General features: G+C 42.6%; 2 protein-coding genes across 5 annotated transcripts in view; one reads left to right on the forward strand and one right to left on the reverse strand.

The window, feature by feature from the left end:
* agtpbp1 (ATP/GTP binding carboxypeptidase 1) overlaps window positions 1-2,942 on the reverse strand; it is a 267,274-nt gene extending 264,332 nt beyond the window's left edge. Inside the window, exon 1 of one of the 2 annotated variants that reach the window (XM_072281601.1) lies at window positions 2,880-2,942. The gene's annotated coding sequence lies outside the window, so the exon portion shown is untranslated. The remainder of the gene's footprint in view (window positions 1-2,879) is intronic. The other variant, XM_072281603.1, reaches the window with a different exon arrangement.
* Window positions 2,943-3,061: 119 nt separating this feature from the next.
* Window positions 3,062-18,446, forward strand: part of naa35 (N-alpha-acetyltransferase 35, NatC auxiliary subunit) — a 67,187-nt gene continuing 51,802 nt past the window's right edge. The window contains exons 1-2 of one of the 3 annotated variants that reach the window (XM_072281611.1): window positions 3,128-3,162; window positions 17,397-17,647. The gene's annotated coding sequence lies outside the window, so the exon portion shown is untranslated. Of the gene's footprint in view, window positions 3,163-13,584; window positions 13,833-17,396; window positions 17,648-18,446 lie in introns of all 3 variants that reach the window. The other 2 variants (XM_072281610.1, XM_072281609.1) reach the window with 2 other exon arrangements.

Consider the following 18,446-nt stretch of genomic DNA (forward strand, 5'->3'; position numbering starts at 1 on the left):
ACTTGAGTAGTATAAGGAATGCAAGGGAACACTTAAGAATGAAATCAGGAGGGCTGAAAGAAGACATGAGGTTGATCTAGCAGACAAGGTGAAGGAGAATCCTAAGGGCTTCTACAGATATATTAAGAGCAAGAGGATAGCAAAGGACAAAACTGGTCCTCCAGAAGGTCAGAGTGGTAATCTATGCGTGGAGTCAAAAGAGATGGGGGAAGAGTTTAAATGGATTTTTTGCATCTGTATTTAATCTGGAGATGGACATAAAGTCTGTTGAAGTGAGACAATGCAGCAGTGAGGTCATGCACCTCATACAGATTACAGAAGAGGAGGTGCTTGCTGTTTTGAGTCAAATTAGGGTAGATAAATCTCTAGTGCCTGTCAGTGTTTCCGCAAACCCTGAGAGGCTAGTCCAGAAATTGCAAGGGCCCTAGCATGGATACTTAAAACATCCTTAGCCATGGTGAGGTGCTAGAGGATAGGCAGATAGCTAATGTTGTTCCATTGTTTAAAAAAGGCTCTAAGAATAAGCCAGGAAATTATAGACCAGTGAGCCTGACATCAGGTAGGAAATTTATTGTAAGGTATTCTAAGGGACTAGATGTATAAGTATTTGGATAGACAGTGGCTGATAGGGATCGTCAACATGGCTTTATGTGTGGTAGGTTGTGCCTGGCCAATCTTATAGTTTTGAGGAAGTTACCAGGAAAGTTGTCGAAGGCAAGACAGTGGATGTTATCTACATGGACTTTAGCAAGGCTTTTGACAAGGTCCCACATTGGATTGGTGGAAGAAGCCAGAGAATGGTTGTAGGTGGTTGCCTGTGACTAGCAGTGCGCTGCAGAGACTGGTGCTGGGTTTGTTGTTGCTGGTTATCTATATCAACAATCTGGATGATAACATGGTAAACTGGATCAGCAAATTTACAAATGACACCAAGTTTTGGGGGGTGTGGTGGACTGCAAGGAAGAATATCAAGGCTTACAACAGGATCTGGACCAACTGGTGAAATAAAATGGCAGATGGAATTTATTACAATTCATTGTGAGGTGTTGCACTTTGGGAGGACTAACCAGGGTAGGTCTTACACAGTGAGCGGCAGAGCATTGTGGTGTGTGGTAGAAGAAAGGGATCTGGAAATACAAAGCTATAATTCCTTGAAAGTGGCATCACAGGTAGATAGGGTGGTAAAGAAAGCTTTTGGGACATTGGCCTTCATAAATCAATGTACTGAGTACAGGATTTGGGGTACTATGTTGAAATTGTATGAGACATTTGTGAGAAATAATTTGGAGTTTGTGTCCAGTTTTGGTCACCTACCGACAGGAAAGTTGTAAGTAAGTTTGAAAGAGTGCAGAGAACTTTTACAAGGATGTTTCCAGGTGTTGGGGACCTGATTTATAGGAAAAGGTTGAATGGGTTCGGACTTTATTCCTTAGAACGCAGAAGACTGAGGGGAGATTTGGTAGAGATATACCAAATTATGAGTAGTATAGTTAGGACAAATGCAAGCAGGCTTTTTCCACTGATACTGAATGAGACTGAACTCTAGGCTTATGTCAAGGCTTAAGGGTGAAAGGTGAAATGTTTAAAGGGGAACTTCTTCACTCAGAGTGTGAACAAGCTGCTAGCACAAGTGGTGGATGCAGGGTCAATTTCAATATTTAAGAGAAATTTGGAAAAGTACATGAATGTGAGGTGTATGGAGGGCTATGGTCTGGGTACAGGTCGATGGGACTAGGCAGTTTAATAGTTCTGCATGGATTAGGTGGGGTGAAGGTCCTGTTTCTGTGCTGTAGTGTTCTACAACTCTAAATTTCATGACATACAACAATGATGGTAAACCTGATACTAATTCTGAAGTTATGAAGCTACCACTTCATACTTGAAGGACTTGGAGAGAATAAGCAGTTTCAAGTTCCTGGGTGTCAATATTTCTGAGGACCTAACCTGATCGCAACATATTGATGCAACAATAAAGACAGCAAGACAGTGGCAGTATTTAATTGAGAGTTTGAGGAGATTTGGTTTGTCAACTAAAACACTTGAAAACTTCTACAAGTCTTTCTCCGTGGAGAGCATTCTGATTGGCATGGGGGATAGGGGCGGGTTCTCCTGCACAAGACTGAAGTAAGTTGCAGAAACTTGTAAAATTAGTCAGCTCCACCATAGGTATTAGCCATCTTCAAGGAGTGGTGCCTTAGGACAGCGGCGCACATCATTAAGGATCCCCACCACTCAGGACATGCCCTCTTCTCATCGTTAGTTAGGAAGGAGGTACAGAAGTCGGAAAGCACCCACTAAGCAATTCAGGAACAGCCTCTTCCCTCAGCCATCCGATTTCTAAATGGACATCGAACCCATGAACACTACCTCACTGCTTTTTATTTGTTTTTTTTAACTACTTTTAGTTAAACAATTTAATATATATATAGAAATTCAGTTTTTTCTTTATACTTATCATGCATTTCATTGAATTGCTGACGTAAAGTTAACGAACTTCGTGACATATACCGGTGATATTAAACCTGGTTCTGATTCTTCAGAATACCGGCTGCTTCTTGAAATTGTTGCAAAGACCTTGAGCTGTATGAATAATATTTTAAAACTTTATGCGCAAATACCAATAGTAAAGCAGCATAGAAGGCTAGAGTATTTCAACAGTGAGACACAATAATTTCCAGCAGTAAGTTCTCGTTCCTCTGTAAACCACAAGCCGTTGCCGTTGTTACCGCAAGTTTTCAATAGCTATGAAGCACTTTTAGCCACCAAGTTATTAAAACGCTATTTATTTTTCTTTGATACTTATACCAATGAATAATTAATATCTACAAAAAATATTCCATCAATTCCCAGAATAAGGAAGGCTTGAAATGAATACGTACATGATTAACCAACCTCATACTCACTCAACAGCAACAACTTCCGTTGCTACAGGAAAACGACAGACCTCGCGATAAATGTTGATAATTACCTGCAATTATATAGCCTGATGGGATTTGCTGTTCTCGTAAGGATGGCCCAGGTTTGACAATAGGGGACCGTTTCTCAAATAAGACTACAATTCCCTGCAAACAGAGAGCGCCTTGTCGATTGGGAGTGGGTTGACCTCAACATGGTTTCAGCTGATTGTACATGCTGATGAACTCAAAGCAGCTTCTCTGTAAGGTAAATTCAATTTAAATGGGTGTTATTGGTGTACGATTTGAAATTATTCGGCCACATCTCCCGAGTGGAACCTCTTCTGCATAGACATTTAGCTGGCTTTTGACATTTTAATCGACCCTTAACTTTATACCTAGGCCTATGTGGTGGATTAGTGATGACATGAGTATGCTTTAATTTATAAAATATCCTACTTTATAAATTACCACCAGGTAAAAGGAAGAAAATATACATTCTGCAATTGAAAATGGTTCAGATTAATGTTTAATTACAAACAATTTGCTGCTAAAAATTTCAGTTAATTTTCAAATTTAATATGACCAACTGGCCGTTATTTATGAGCACGAGCCACAGTTTTATCAAAAATTGATTTTTGGATTAAATTAATGTAGCAAGAAATGTTTAAACAGGAGCATTGACACTGTGTTAATTGCAAGTATGGAAGAAGAACTACAAAACTTAATTGATGTATTTGTTGAAGAAAGTGCAAAAATGGGTCTATCTATCAATTGTAAAAAGGCAGAATGTACGGTGATATCCAAAAAGAAGGAGAATCCTATCTGCAGGCAGAGAATAAACGGGGAAGACATAAAACAAGTACAGAACTTTTGCTACTTAGGAAGCTGGGTGACATCAGATAGCAGGTGTGACATGGACATCAAAAGAAGAATAGGGATGGCAAAAGACACCTTTATGAGAATGAAGAGTATACTGACCAATAGTAAACTAGGCATGACAACCCACCTCAGAGTACTGAAATGTTACGTTTATCCAGTTATGTTATATGGCTCAGAATGTTGGACAATATCTAGTAAAATAAGGAAACGAATTGAAGCAGCAGAGATTTGGTTTTTGAGGAGGATGCAAAGAATATCATGGACGAAATGTATATCTAATGAGGATGTCACGAACAGCAAACAAAAAGAGAAATAATGTATGAGATCATGAAAAGGCAACGTGATTTCATTGGACATGTGATTAGGAAAGAGGAGTCAGAATGCATGGTAATTATGGGAAAGACTGAAGGGAAGAAAGCAAGAAGAATACAAAGACAAATGACGATGGAGACAGCAGCCAGAGAACTGAAAATGAATACCAATGAATTGATCCACTTGACCGAAGCACGGCACCTGATGATGATGAATGACCCTGCTCCCCATTCAACAAAAAGGCACCATCCATCATTAAAGACCCCCCCCCCTCCATCCTTCTCATTCCTACTATCAGAGAGCAGGTACAGGAGCCTAAAGTTCCAGCTTTTTAGGAACACCCTCTTCTCCTCCACCATCAGTTTTCTGAATGGACAATGAATACATGAAGACTACCTCACTATTTTATATATATGTTACTATAACTTGTACTATATTCTGTGTATTGCATTGTATGAGTTTGAGTACAGAGAGGAAATTAAGAACCTAGTGGCATGGTGTGAAGACAATAACCTTCCCTCAACGTCAGCAAGACAAAGGAATTAGTTGTTGACTTCAGAAGGAGTAGCGGACCGCACGACCCCATTTACATCGGTGGTGCGCAAGTGGAACAGGTCAAAAGCTTTAAGTTCCTCGGAGTCAATATCATAAGTGACCTGACTTGGTCCAACCAAGCAGAGTCCACTGCCAAGAAGGCCCACCAGCGCCTTTACTTCCTGAGAAAGCTAAAGAAATTTGGCCTGTCCCCTAAAACCCTCACTAATTTTTATAGACGCACCATAGAAAGCATTCTTCTGGGGTGCATCACAACCTGGTATGGAAGTTGTCCTGTCCAAGACCAGAAGAAGCTGCAGAAGATCGTGAACACAGCCCAGCACATCACACAAACCAATCTTCTGTCCTCGGACTCACTTTACATAGCACGCTGTCGGAGCAGTGCTGCCAGAATAATCAAGGACACGACCCACCCAGCCAACACACTTTTCGTCCCTCTTCCCTCCAGGAGAAGGCTCAGGAGCTTGAAGATTTGTACAGCCAGATTTGGGAACAGCTTCTTTCCAATTGTGATAAGACTGCTGAACGGATCTGGGCCGTACCCTCCAAACATTCGGACCTGCCTCTCAGTTTTTTTGCACTACCTTACTTTCTATTTTCTATTTATGATTTATAATTTAAATTTTTAATATTTACTATTGATTTGTACTCCAAGGAGCGGGCAGCGCAGAATCAAATATCGCTGTGATGATTGTATGTTCTAGTATCAATTGTTTGGCGACAATAAAGTATGTACTTCTGCCATAAAACAACAATATCACAGCATATGTCAATAATAATAAACCTGATTCTTATTCTGAAATCTTCGCTGAATGTTAGCCTTACATCTTTGCCCTGTACCCCCATCCATTGATTCCTCTAACACAGGGGTGACCAGCCATTTTTATGCCATGGATCGCGACCATTAACTGAGGGGTCCATGACCCTAGGTTGGAAACCCCTGCTCTAACATTAAGAAATCCATTCATTCAACTCTGAAATCTATTTGCTCTATTATGAATGCATCCAAAGACTTATTCTCTTCTCTTCTCCTCATTTCAATCTGTTAAATGGTTTAATCCTTATTTTGAGTTTCTTCCTCTCCTCTCCCTAGTTCTAGATTCTTCAGGTAAGAGTAATATCGTCCAATACCTGCCCTTAGGGGAATTTTATTTTTTTCAATGCGTCTGCCTTTTTCTTCTAAACTTTCAAAGTATAAGAACCTCGACAATGCAGTCTGTATTGTTCCCTTCCCAGTTATGAATTAAGTGGCTTTTCACTGTTCTCCCTTTGTGTCAAGTGACCAAATTTGTACACAATAATTCAGGTGTGGTTATACCAAAGATGAGTATAATTCCGATGAAATATATTTTATATTATAGAAGTTAGGCCATTATCATAACTTTGCTCAGAAATTACACTGTGTATGTTACATCTCTTTTGAAAATATCAAATCATTTGTGTATGCCTCACATGATGTATATATAGGCATCCATTAGTCTCATGAGACCATGGATTTGTGCCTTGGAAGGTTTCCAGGGAGCAGGCCTGGGCAAGGTTGTATCGAAGACCAGCAGTTGCCCATGCTGCAAGTCTTCCCTCTCCACGCCACAGATGTTGTCCAAGGGAGGGGCATTACGACCCATACAGCTTGGCACCGGTGCCGTTGCAGAGCAATGTGTGGTTAAGTGCCTTGCTCAAGAACACACATGCTGCCTCAGCCAAGGCTCGACCTAGCGACCTTCAAATCACTAGACGAATGCCTTAACCACATGGCCACGCTCCAACATACATGATGTATAATATTGTAGATTTTAAATGTAGAATTTTATAAGATTGATGATTCCAGTCACTGAGAAACAAATGCTATTGGAAATAAGATATACCCATAACCATTGAAGGGTCTCGGCCTGAAACGTCGACTGCACCTCTTCCTAGAGATGCTGCCTGGCCTGCTGCGTTCACCAGCAACTTTGATGTGTGTTGCTTGAATTTCCAGCATCTGCAGAATTCCTGTTGTTTGTTACCATTGAGAGGAGTTAAGGATTGAATATAAACCCAAGGATTTACATTTTTCTAAAAAGTAATGGATGACAGTATGTAAGGGGGGAAAAAAGACAAGATTGGGAGAAGTAAACATTATTCCTTTATAATTTCTCCTTTCTCTACCTCTAAAGAGAAATAAAGAAATGTCCATGTATATTGATACTTATTTCATTGTAGTGGATGGCAAACAAGAAGTTGCTGTAAACCAAAGATCTATTAACTATGAAGCATTTGAAGTAATTAAAATTAGTGGGGAAAAGGTAATAGAGAAACTACAAAGCACTCAAACCTGACAGACTCTACAAATGAGTAAACCCAAGAATTTAAAGAGAAGAGCACAGAGGTGTATTTGATTTTGCTTGTCTGTACATTTTAGATTCTGGAGAAGTCATTGTGGATTAGAAGGGCATCAAAGTAACCATGCTGTTCAATGTAGATGGGAGAGACAAAAAGTGAATCATGGGGCAGTTGGATTGATACCATTAGGGAAATACTATAATTTACTTCATTTCAGATTTGATAATAGCACATATGAAAATAACATCGGCTCAGCTGTTGTAGTGCTATGAAAAATGTTGTAGACTATGAAACTGTAATATACCTTATGATTACCCTATGAAACCACCAGTATAAGCATAAAGGTAGGACCAAGTCAATCAACCTCTCAAACCTGCTCTACCATTCAGTTTGATGATGGCTGACCTTTCAACTTTGTGTTATTCTCCTGTGTTTATCACTTTTCCCTTAATACCTATTCCCCCCCCACCACCCACCCTGATCCAACAATAAACATCCAATTTCTGTGAGCTGACTGGAATGCATGGTTGAAACTCCAATCGGATCAGCTATTAACTTATTAAATAGTGGAATAGGTTTGGAAGTGCTGAGTGGCCATCTATTCCTAATTTATCATTTGCTTTTTGAAGTCCATGCTTTCACGATTTAAACACATCCAACACATCATCCTCCACAACTTCCGTCATTACCAAAGGGATCCTACCACTAAGCATATATCTACCTCCCCCCACCCCACTCTTTCCATACAAGTCGCCCCCTCTGCGAATCCCCTGTCTATTTGTCCCTCCCCACTAATTTCCCCCCGGCACTTATCCCCGCAAGTGGTCTTAGTGCTATACCTGCCCATTCACCTCCTCCTCACCTCCATTAAAGACCCAAACAGTCCTTCCAGGTGAGGCAACATTCACCTGTGAATCTGCTGGAGTCATCTATTGTACTTGCTCCCAAAGCAGCCTCCTACATTGGTGAGGCTCGTTGTAAATTGGGGGATTGCATCGTCGAGCATCTTCACTCCATCCACTACAAATGGAACTTCACTGCGGCCAAGCATGTTAATTCCAATTCCCATTCTGAAATGTCATTCCATGGCTTCCTCTTGTGCCAAATGAGTTCACCATCAGTGTGGAGGAGCAGCACCTTGTATTCTGTCTGGGTAGTCTCCAACCTGATGGTATTGAATATCAATTTCTCCTTCCAGTTTAAAAAGAATCTTCCCCTCCTTCCATTCCCCACTCAGACCTTTCACCTCTTTTTGCCTGCCTATTACTTCCTCCTGAGTCCCTCCTCCTTCCCTTTCTCCTTTTGATCACTCTCCTCTCCTATCAGATTCCTTCTTCTCTAGCCCTTGAGCTTCCCCACCACCTGGCTTCACCCGTCACCTTCCAGTTAGCTTCCTTCCCCCTCCCCCCATCTTTTTATTCTGGCATCTTCCCCCTTCTCAGTCCTGAAGCAGGGTCTCGGCCCAAAACGTTGACTGTTTATTCATTTCCATAGATACTGCCTGACCTGCTGAGTTCCTCCACGTCTGCGAGGTGATTTTTTTTCAAGGTTATAAATTGTAGGGTGGACAAGGACAGTGTGGTTTATTTGATTACTTTAACTTTATAGTAAAGCTAGTCTTTAACAAGAGATTCTGCAGATGCTGGAAATCTTGAGCAACACACAAATTGTTGGAGGAACTCAGAAGTCAGGCAGCATATGGAGGAGAATAAACAGTCACTTCAGTTTCCTGTTACTACCATGCAATTTTTAAACCACTGATGAAGGTTTATTCTAGTTTCTTCGTGGATTAAGAATTTTGACTGCATGCTATTACCTGCTACCCTATAGTTTTTCAATAAAATAATTTACTGTCTTTGTATTTTAAAACTTGTTGCCTGTTTTAACATTGTTTAACTATCTTAATCAGTTTTGCTTCTTTTGCATTAGACTGTTTTAATGTCATTGATCTGTGTTTGATCTTACGTAATGCTGTATTACATTGCAACATTCATGTACATTTTGCAGATTTACAAATTACTGCTAATTACTTCTGATTACAAAATGCTAATCGAATGTCATGATCATTTTTGTATGAAGTCACTGCTGCACTATAGTGTGAATCAGAATCGGGTTAAGTATTATCACCGACATTATCACTGAAATTTGTAGTTTTGCAGCAGCATATAGTGGAAATTGTAAGAATTACGAAAAGTCGCAAAGTAAGTAAATAAATAGTACAAAAGGGAAAGGATGAGGTAGTGTTCATAGGTTTATTGGACTGTTCGGAAATCTAATGGCATAGGGAAAGGCTGTTCTAAAATGTTGAGTGTGTGTCTTCAGGTTCCTCTACCTCCTCCTCCCTGAGTAGTAATGAGAAGAAGGTAACTCCTGGGATGAGGGTTTTTAATGACGGATACTGCCTTCTTGAGGCACAACCTCTAGAAATGTCCTCAGCAGTAGGGTGGTTGTGCCGGTAATTGAAATGAGTCTACATCCCTTTGTGACCACCTCTGACCCTATGCATGGGAAGCTCCATACTAGGCTGTGATGCAACCAGTCAGAATGCTTTTCACCATATATCTGTAGACATTTGCAAGATTCTTTGATGATCAGCCAAATCTCCTTGATCTTCTAATGAAGTAAAGCTGCTGGTGTGCCCTCATCATTATCATATCAATGTGTTGGGCCCAGGATAATTTTTTTAAGATGTTATTGACACCCAGGAACTTGAAGCTGCATACCTTCTCTGCCTATGACCCCTCATAGTAATTTGTAAAATTGTAATTGAGGGATTATTACACATGGAAGCAGCAGTCATGTGTCATTTTTGTAGAATTTCTGTTGCTTTCCTTCTCCCTTGTGAATGTGCTTAGAGTACATGTCATTAGAGCCTTCAGAAGCTCACTTAGTTTCACTTAGCAAATATGTGAATATAGGAAGTGTGTACTTACACACCACTTGCACACAAAGGGATAGCTAAGCAGTACAATTTCCAACAAGGTGTCATGGGGTCAGGGCTTTGGTGAGAGCACTCCTAAATAGTCTGGTCATTCTTGTTCTTAAGACCATAAGACACAGAAGCAGAATTAGGCCATTTGGCCAATTGAGTCTACTTTCCGATCCTTTTCTCCCCCTCCTCAACCCCACACCCAGCCTTCTCCCAGCTACCTTTGATGTCATATCCAATCAAGAACCTATCAAGCTCTGCCTTAAATACACCCAACAACCTGGCCTCCATTGCTGTCTGTGGTAATAAATTCCACAAACTCACTACCCTCTGGCTAAAGAAATTTCTCCGCATCTGTTTTAAATAGACACCCCTCTATCCTGAGGCTGTGCTGTCTTGTCCTAGACCATGGGAAACATCCTTTCCACATCTACTCTGTCTAAGCCTTTCAACATTCGAAAGGTTTCAATGAGATCCCCCCCTCATCCTTCTAAATTCTAGTGAGTACAGATCCAGAGCCATCAAACATTCCTTGTATGATAACCCTTTCATTCCTGGAATCATCCTTGTGAACCTTCTATGAACCCTCTCCAATGCCAACATATCTTTTCTTGGATGAAGAGCCCAAGACTTCACAATTCTCAAGGTGATGCCTCATCAGTGCCTTATAAACCCTCAGCATCACATCCCTTCTCTTGTGTTCTAGACTTCTTGAAATGAATGCTAACATTGCATTTGCCTTCCTCACCACTGGCTCCACCTGCAAGTTAACCTTTAGGGTGTTCTGCACAAGGACCCCCCCAAGTCCCTTTGCATTTATGGATTTACTTTTTTTATGAATCATATGCAGTGCAAAGAGAATGGGATTAAAGCTAAAATCAGATCAACAATATGGCCACTCTAGCTATTTTGTTCTATTATTCTTCTTACTTATCCTCCTCTCATAATATGCTCTTTTTTCCCCAGTCCAGATTCACTGAGGCCAATTGTTGTATCCTTACTGCAATTTAAAAGTGAGACCTCAAATTCAGCATGTATAAGGAATTATGTTTGTGATCCAGTATATTTTTGCAGTTGAGAATGAAGTCCCCTAATTCGCATTGGGGAATCCACAGAAGTTTTAAGTAGTTTATTTAAATCTTTTTAAATGTGCTATTAGTTATCTTAAAAGAACAAGTTAATCACTTCCTACCAGTGGTTAAAGTCAAAGTGATTTTTCTTTCGACAACAGTTTGATCTGTTTCTCATCAGCTACAAGTATGATTTAATGCAGCGGTCCCCAACCTTTTTTGCACGGTGGACCAGTTTGATATTGACAATATTCTTGCGGACCGGCCGACTGGGGGGCAAGGGGGTAGGGTTGCCAACTTTCTCACTGTGTTTACCCCGAGAAAGACTAACATGACCTTGAAGCCTTGCGTGGGAACCTGTGTGTGCATGCGTGCCGTGCGCAAACATTCCGTGCGCATGTGTGTACGTGCCGATTTTTTTTCTACAAATCGTTTTTAGCGATTCTGCTCAGTTAAACTACACTGTACATACATTATTTCTACTTTATATGGGCTGTGTATTTATCATATTCCTGCTTTTACTATATGTTAGTGTTATTTTAGGTTTTATGTGTTACTTGGTATAATTTGGTAGGTTATTTTTTGGGTCTGGGAACGCTCAAAAAATTTTTCCCCTATAAATTAATGGTAATTGCTTCTTCGCTTTACGCCATTTCGGCACAAAAGGTTTCATAGGAGCGCTCTACCTTAACGGGGGAAATACGGGACAAGGGCGGTCTTGGAGGGGACAAACCAATTTAGCCCAATATATGGGATGTCCTGGCTAATACGGGACAGTTTGTAACCCAATATCGCTGAATCAGTGGGAGCCCTGGGCTTGTTTCCCTGCAACAAGGTGGTCCCATCGAGGGGTGATGGAAGACAGCAATACTCAAAGGGGGTTCCTTATGTCCAGTCTATTCTGCAATTTAGTTTGCATTGCATTCATTGCAGAAAATCCTGCTTCGCAAAGATATGATGTTGGAAATGGAAGCAATGTTTTCAGTGCTTTCATGGCTATCTCAGGGTACTCAGCCTTGACTTTGATCCAGAATGCCGGCAGAGATGTTATGTCAAACATACTTTTCAGTTCACCGTCATTTGCAAGCTCGAGGGAGTTGATCTTCTTCCCGTGGTGACATGGATGATTCACCGGGGACATTCACAAATGGGTCACGGACCCATTCCTTTGCACGTCTTGGGTCATTTGCGGTTGGGAAGTAAGAATTCTGTCGACAGCGAAGTTAGGTGATCGCGCACCAGCTGTGAGAAAGACGGTGTAGCCTCAGCCTCTCCCAAAATCCCAGCTACTGTTGGGAACATGTTGAAACCCAATTTCCCTCAGGATCAATAAAGTATATCTATCTATCTATGCCCCTGTCCACTTGCCGTCCCCACGTTCCAGTTTGGCCTTGAAAGCAGACACTTTATATGTCAACTTGAAGACAGTTGTCATTCTCCCCTGAAGCGACAAATTGAGTTCATTGTGCAGGTTGAAGATGTCACACAGATAAGCGAGTTTTGCTATCCACTCCTTGTCACTGAAGTGTGCTGCCAGTGGTGACTTTTTTTCCTGAAAGAAATCTCTGCAGCTGCTCTCTTAACTCAAAAACCCTGGCCAGGGCTCTCCCCCTTGATAGCCACCAGACTTCAGTGTGTAAGAGAAGACGTTTGTGCTCTGCATCCATTTCCTCGCAAGTCTGCTCAAACAGACGTGAGTTAAGGGCTTTTGCTTTGACGTGATTGATAACTTCAACAACATCATTCAATACGCTGTTACGATCAGGTGACATTTTTCAGTGAGCCAGCATTTCCCTGTGTATGACACAGTGTGTAGACTTGCATTCAGGAGCAATCTCTTTCACTCGGGTAGTGAAACCAGACAGCCATCCAGTCATAGCTGCAGCCCCGTCTGTGCACATTCCAACACAGAATGATCAGTCCAGTTTGCCTGACGTATAGTCATTCAAAGACTTGAATAGTTCTGCCCCAGTTGTGTTAGTTGGCAGTGGCAGTGCACAGAACATATCCTCCTGAACATCGTCTTGAAATATATATTGCACATAAGCCAGCAGCATTGCCTTGTTGTCGACATCGGTAGTCTCACTGACCTGGATAGCATACCATGGTTACTCGTTAAGCCGTTCCAACAGCTGTGCTTCGATGTCCTCCACTATGTCATCGATTCTCCTTGAAACTGTGGTAGCTGAAAGAGAAACCTGTGCCACCTTGTTAGCAGCTTCTCCCAACAGTTCACGGCACATGCCCTTGGCAGCACGCAGAATCAATTCTTCACCAACGGTGAAAGGCTTCTTAGCCTTAGCAATACGGCTAGCCACTAAGTACGACGCTCTCAAAGCAGCAGCATTTGTGGAGGTGGTGACACTCAGCACTTGCTTCTGTCCCGCTTGCTCACGTTTTTTCCACTCAAAAAACTCAACGGGTTTGTCTTTAAGTGCAGGGTGCTTGGACTCAAGGTGCCAAAGCAGTTTTGAGGGCTTCATTGCCTCATTAGACAGCTTGTCTCCACATATCACACACAGGGGGCTTGGAGCGTGCGAGTCACTGGTCGCAATAAAGCCATATTTTATGTATGACTCGTCGTATTTTCTGTTGAAGGAAGCTTTCTGTTTTTTTGCAGTCTCTCCCTCAGCTGTCTCTGTTATCATCATCGTTAGGCCTTTTATGTCCTCTTTCAAAGAAATTCTCAAGCGACGTTTGTTTTTTACTGGTGGTGCCTGACATGTGTAATGACCTCGCGTGTGTTCAAGCTCAACAGTGGGCGTGACAGGAAATGAGGAAAGGTGCAGCTGACCAATATCGTTTCATATCGCCAAATCATATAGTTTCCTAGTGGCCCGGTGGTTGGGAACCCCCGACTTAATGCAGGTAAGATTCGTAGAAATGTTAGAATAGCTTTGTGCAGTAACTCCCAAACCTGCAGAAATTGAGAAAATTTCATCTAATTCGTGCATTCTTATGCAGATCATTAAATAAGATATCATTTTAAGAAAGAAAGGAAAATGAAGATGCTGGAAATAAAAGGAACATTTCAATTATGGCGAGACTAAACAAGTCAACATGGCATTTGTTTGTATTATGGGTTGCAGATGGTCTCTTTCCTTTATGCATTCCAGGGACCCAGGCAGTTTGTCCAGTTGAAGCAGGTATTTACCTGCACTTCCAATCTAATCTGCAGCATTTAATGTTCACAATATGGCGTCTTCTACTTTAGAGACGCCAAATGTAGAAGTGGGGTGGTGGAATTTGTTTCATGCAGCATGTGCATTTAATTCACAGGAGTGACTGTGTTTCCTGTCATCTGCCATTTTAATTCCTTATCCTGATCCTACTTTGACACAACTATAGTTTATTTCCCATAGCTTTGTTATTAACAGCACAAAGCAAAGACGAAGGAAGTATAACACCTATCCCACTGTAATAACACTACTGAACAGTTCCCTAGTACGATAAAACTTCACAATCTACCTTGAAGCAGGAGGGCCCTCCACATTGAGAGAGGGAGAAATTAAAAATGTCTGCAAACACCAGCCAGTTGTGCCACACACGCGCGGTGAGTACCAGCCCTGGGAAGCCGTCTGGTCCCGCAGCTTCAAAACATCCACCATTGTCCCTGTACCTAAAGAGACCAAGGTATCATGTCTGGATGACTGGTATCCTGTTGCGCTCACCTCAATAATAAGCAAATGCTTTGAGAGGCTGGTCAAGGACTACATCTGCATCATGCTAACACCCACACTGGACCCCCTATAGTTTGCCTACCGACACAACCGATTGACAAATGATGCAATAGCCACAGCTCTGCGTACCATCCTTACACACCTAGAAAGGAAGGATGCTTATGTGAGAATGCTGTTCTTGGACTGCAGTTCAGCATTCAACACCATAATTCCCTCCAGGCTTGACAAGAAGCTCAGAGACCTCAGCCTTCACCCTGCCTTGTGCAGCTGGGTCTTGGACTTCTTGTCAGGTTGCCAGCAGGTGGTAAGAGTGGGCTACTTCACCTCTGCCCCTCTGACCCTCAACACAGGTGCCCCTCAGGGCTGTGTTCTAAGCCCCTTCCTTTACTCTCTGCACACCCATGACTGTGTCGCCACCCACAGCTCCAATCTGCTAATCTGCAGATGGTGCTACATTGATTGGCCTTATTTCAAATAATAACGAGGCAGCCCACGGAGAAGAAGTCATCACCCTGACACAGTGGTGTCAAAAAACAAACTCAAGTCACAAGAACAAAGGAGTTGGTTGTGGTCTACAGGAGGAATGGAGACAGGCTCACCTCTATTGACATCAATGGATCTGGGGTCGAGAAGGTGAACAACTTTAAGTTCCTCAGTACAGGTTTCCCCCGCCATCCAAAGGTAGAGCATTCCTATGAAACAGTTCGTAAGCCGAAATGTCGTAAAGCGAAGAAGCAATTACCATTTATTTATATGGGAAAATTTTGTGAGCGTTCGCAGACCCAAAAATAACCTACCAAATCATGCCAAGTAACGCATAAAACCTAAAATAACACTAACATATAGTAAAAGCAGGAATGATATGATGAATACACAGCCTATATAAAGTAGAAATACTTTTCCACAATCATTGCTGAACTGTTATCCGTAGCGAAAATCTCACACAAGCGCCGTCGGCAGAAAATCTCACGCAAGCGCTGTTGGCAAAAATACGGCGCAAGCGCTCTCCAGTAACCTTTAAGCTATGAAACTGCCAAATCATACCAAATAACACGTAAAAGTACACAGCCAATATAAAGTAGAAATAATGTATGTACAGTGTAGGATCACTTACCGGAATCGGGACAGCACCGAGCACACTGATGGTGTGTTAGGCTAAGTCGTCGCAGATTGGGGCGGTGCAGTGGCCCCCACCCTCCGGGCCACCAACCGATACATTGCTGCGAAGCATGCAGGGGTGCAGTGGTAGCCGGGAGGCACACAGCACATCTTTAAGAAAAAAAACGTAATAAGCATGCTAATTAATTAGGTGCCGCCCGACACGTAATTGTCGGCCCAGATCAGTGCCGATTTCCGACTTCGTCGTCTCTGATCTGGGCCAACATTTACGTGTGGGGCGGCACCTAATTAATTAGCATGTTTACTTCGGCTTTTTTCTTAAAGATGTGCTGTGTGCCTCCCGGCTACTGCTGCATTCTCCGCAAATCAGTACAGTATCTTTCCGCGGCCTGGGTGGGACACTGGGGTGTCATCTCGTCACCTGTTTCCAGGAGAACAGGCAGCTCATCTTCTCCTATGACTGCCCGCCTCGATGTCGAAGGTTGAGGTTCACCGTCTGCTGTGGCTGATGTGGAAGGCTTGCTTGACTGCTGAACCTCGCGCATTTTTCTATCATACAGTTCTTTGTAAGGACTCAAACCATCTTGCAACTATCCCCTAAACCTACGTACCCTTTCAAAATCAAAGTCGTACTTTATCATTACTCATTCGGTTTCGATTGTTATCCTTTCCTCTTTCAATTGCATCAGCTTTTCATCTATCAGGTCTTGGTCATGGGATGCCAAAGCCTCTTCAACATCATCCTCGTCAACTTCCACAAGCCAAACTCACTTTGTCCTTGCTTCGTTCACCACGATCGAAACACTTAATTATGTCTAGTTTTACGCTAAGTGTAACACCCTTACGAGCTCTTTTAGGCTTTTCCGACACCATAGAACTCATCTTGCAGATGGCTGCTCACAGACAGGTGTTTAAGCAATGCCGGCAAGAATGCTGTTCTGAATTCGGGGAGGGCGTCTGCTCGGGGCGCAGGCTGCCTTTTATCGTGCGCTGAATTTTTTTCGTAACAGTGAAAACACCTGAAAGCAAAAACAGGGTACTAATGTAGGTCTTTCATAACAGTGAGGTTTCGTAAAGCGAACGTTCGAAAAGCAGGGGGCACCTGTATACACATCACTGAGGACCTCACTTGGTCTGTACATACCGGCTGTGTGGTGAGAAAAGCACAACAGCACCTCTTTCACCTCAGACGCTTTAAGAAGTTCGGTATGAGTCCCCAAATCCTAAGGACTTTATATACAGGGGCACAATTTGGAGCATCCTGACTGGCTGTATCACTGCCTGGTATGGGAACTGTACTTCCCTCAATCGCATGGCTCTGCAGAGAGTGGTGCAGACAACCCAGTGCATCTGTGGATGTGAATTTCCCACTATTCAGGACGTTTACAGCAACAGTTGCATAAAAAGGCCTGAAAGATCATTGAGGACCCATCACCCCAATCACAAACTGTTCCAGCTGTTACCGTCTGGGAAACAGTACCACAGCATTAAAGCCAGGACCAACAGGGTCTGGGACAGCTTCTTCCACCAGGCCAACAGACTGATTAATTCATGCTGACACAATTGTATTTCTAAACTATATTGACTGTTCTGTTGTATATCTTACTGTACATATATTTATTACAAATTACAGGTGTCCCCCACTTTTCGAACGTTCGCTTTACGAAACCTCACTGTTACGAAAGACCTGCATTAGTTACCTGTTTTCGCTAACAGAAGGTGTTTTCACTGTTATGAAAAAAGGCAACGCATGGAAAAAGCAGCGCATGAGAAAAGGCAGCACGTGCCCCGAGCAGCCGCTCTCCCCCGGATTCGGAACTGTATTCTCGCCGGCATTGCTTAAACACGTGCCTGTGAGCAGCCATTTGCAAGATGAGTTCTAAGGTACTGTATCAGAAAAGCCTAAAAGAGCTCGTAAGGGTGTTACACTAGACAGATTTAAGCGTTTCGATCGTGGTAAGTGAAGTAAGGACAAAGTGAGTTTGGCTTGTGCAAGTTGACCAAGATGATGTTGAAGAGGTTTTGGCATCTCATGACCAAGAACTGAAAGATGAAGAGCTGATGCAATTGGAAGAGGAAAGGATAACGATCAAAACCGAATGCAATAGCAAACGGACCGAAGGTGAAGTCATCCAGGAACTGAACGTGATGCAACTGCGTGAGATGTTCACTGCAATGATAAAGTACGACTTTAATTTTGAATGGGTATGTCGGTTTAGGGCATATTTGCAAGATGGTTTGAGTGCTTACAAAGAACTGTATGATAGAAAAATGTGCAAGGCTAGCAGTCAAGCAGGCCTTCAGCAGATGACGAACCTCGACCTTCGACATCGAGGCAGGCAGACATAGAAGAAGATGACCTGCCTGCCCTGATCGACGATGAGATGACACCCCCCGTGTCCCACCACCCCAGCCCCCGGGCCGTGGACAGATTCCGATTCGCGGAGAATGCAGTGGTGGTCGGAATGCACCCAGCACATCTTTAAGAAAAATGCCGAAATAAACAAGCTAATTATTTAGGTGCCGCCCGGCGTGTAAATGTCGGCCCAGATCAGAGATGACTGCCGATTGCGTCGCCTCTAATCTGCGCCGACATTTACGTGCCTGGCGGCACCTAATTAATTAGCATGTTTATTTCAGCTTTTTTCTTAAAGATGTGCTCGGTACATCCCCGTTACCGCTG

This window comes from Mobula birostris, chromosome 17 (genome assembly GCF_030028105.1).
Source record: "Mobula birostris isolate sMobBir1 chromosome 17, sMobBir1.hap1, whole genome shotgun sequence".
In the NCBI taxonomy this organism is placed as follows: domain Eukaryota; kingdom Metazoa; phylum Chordata; class Chondrichthyes; order Myliobatiformes; family Myliobatidae; genus Mobula; species Mobula birostris.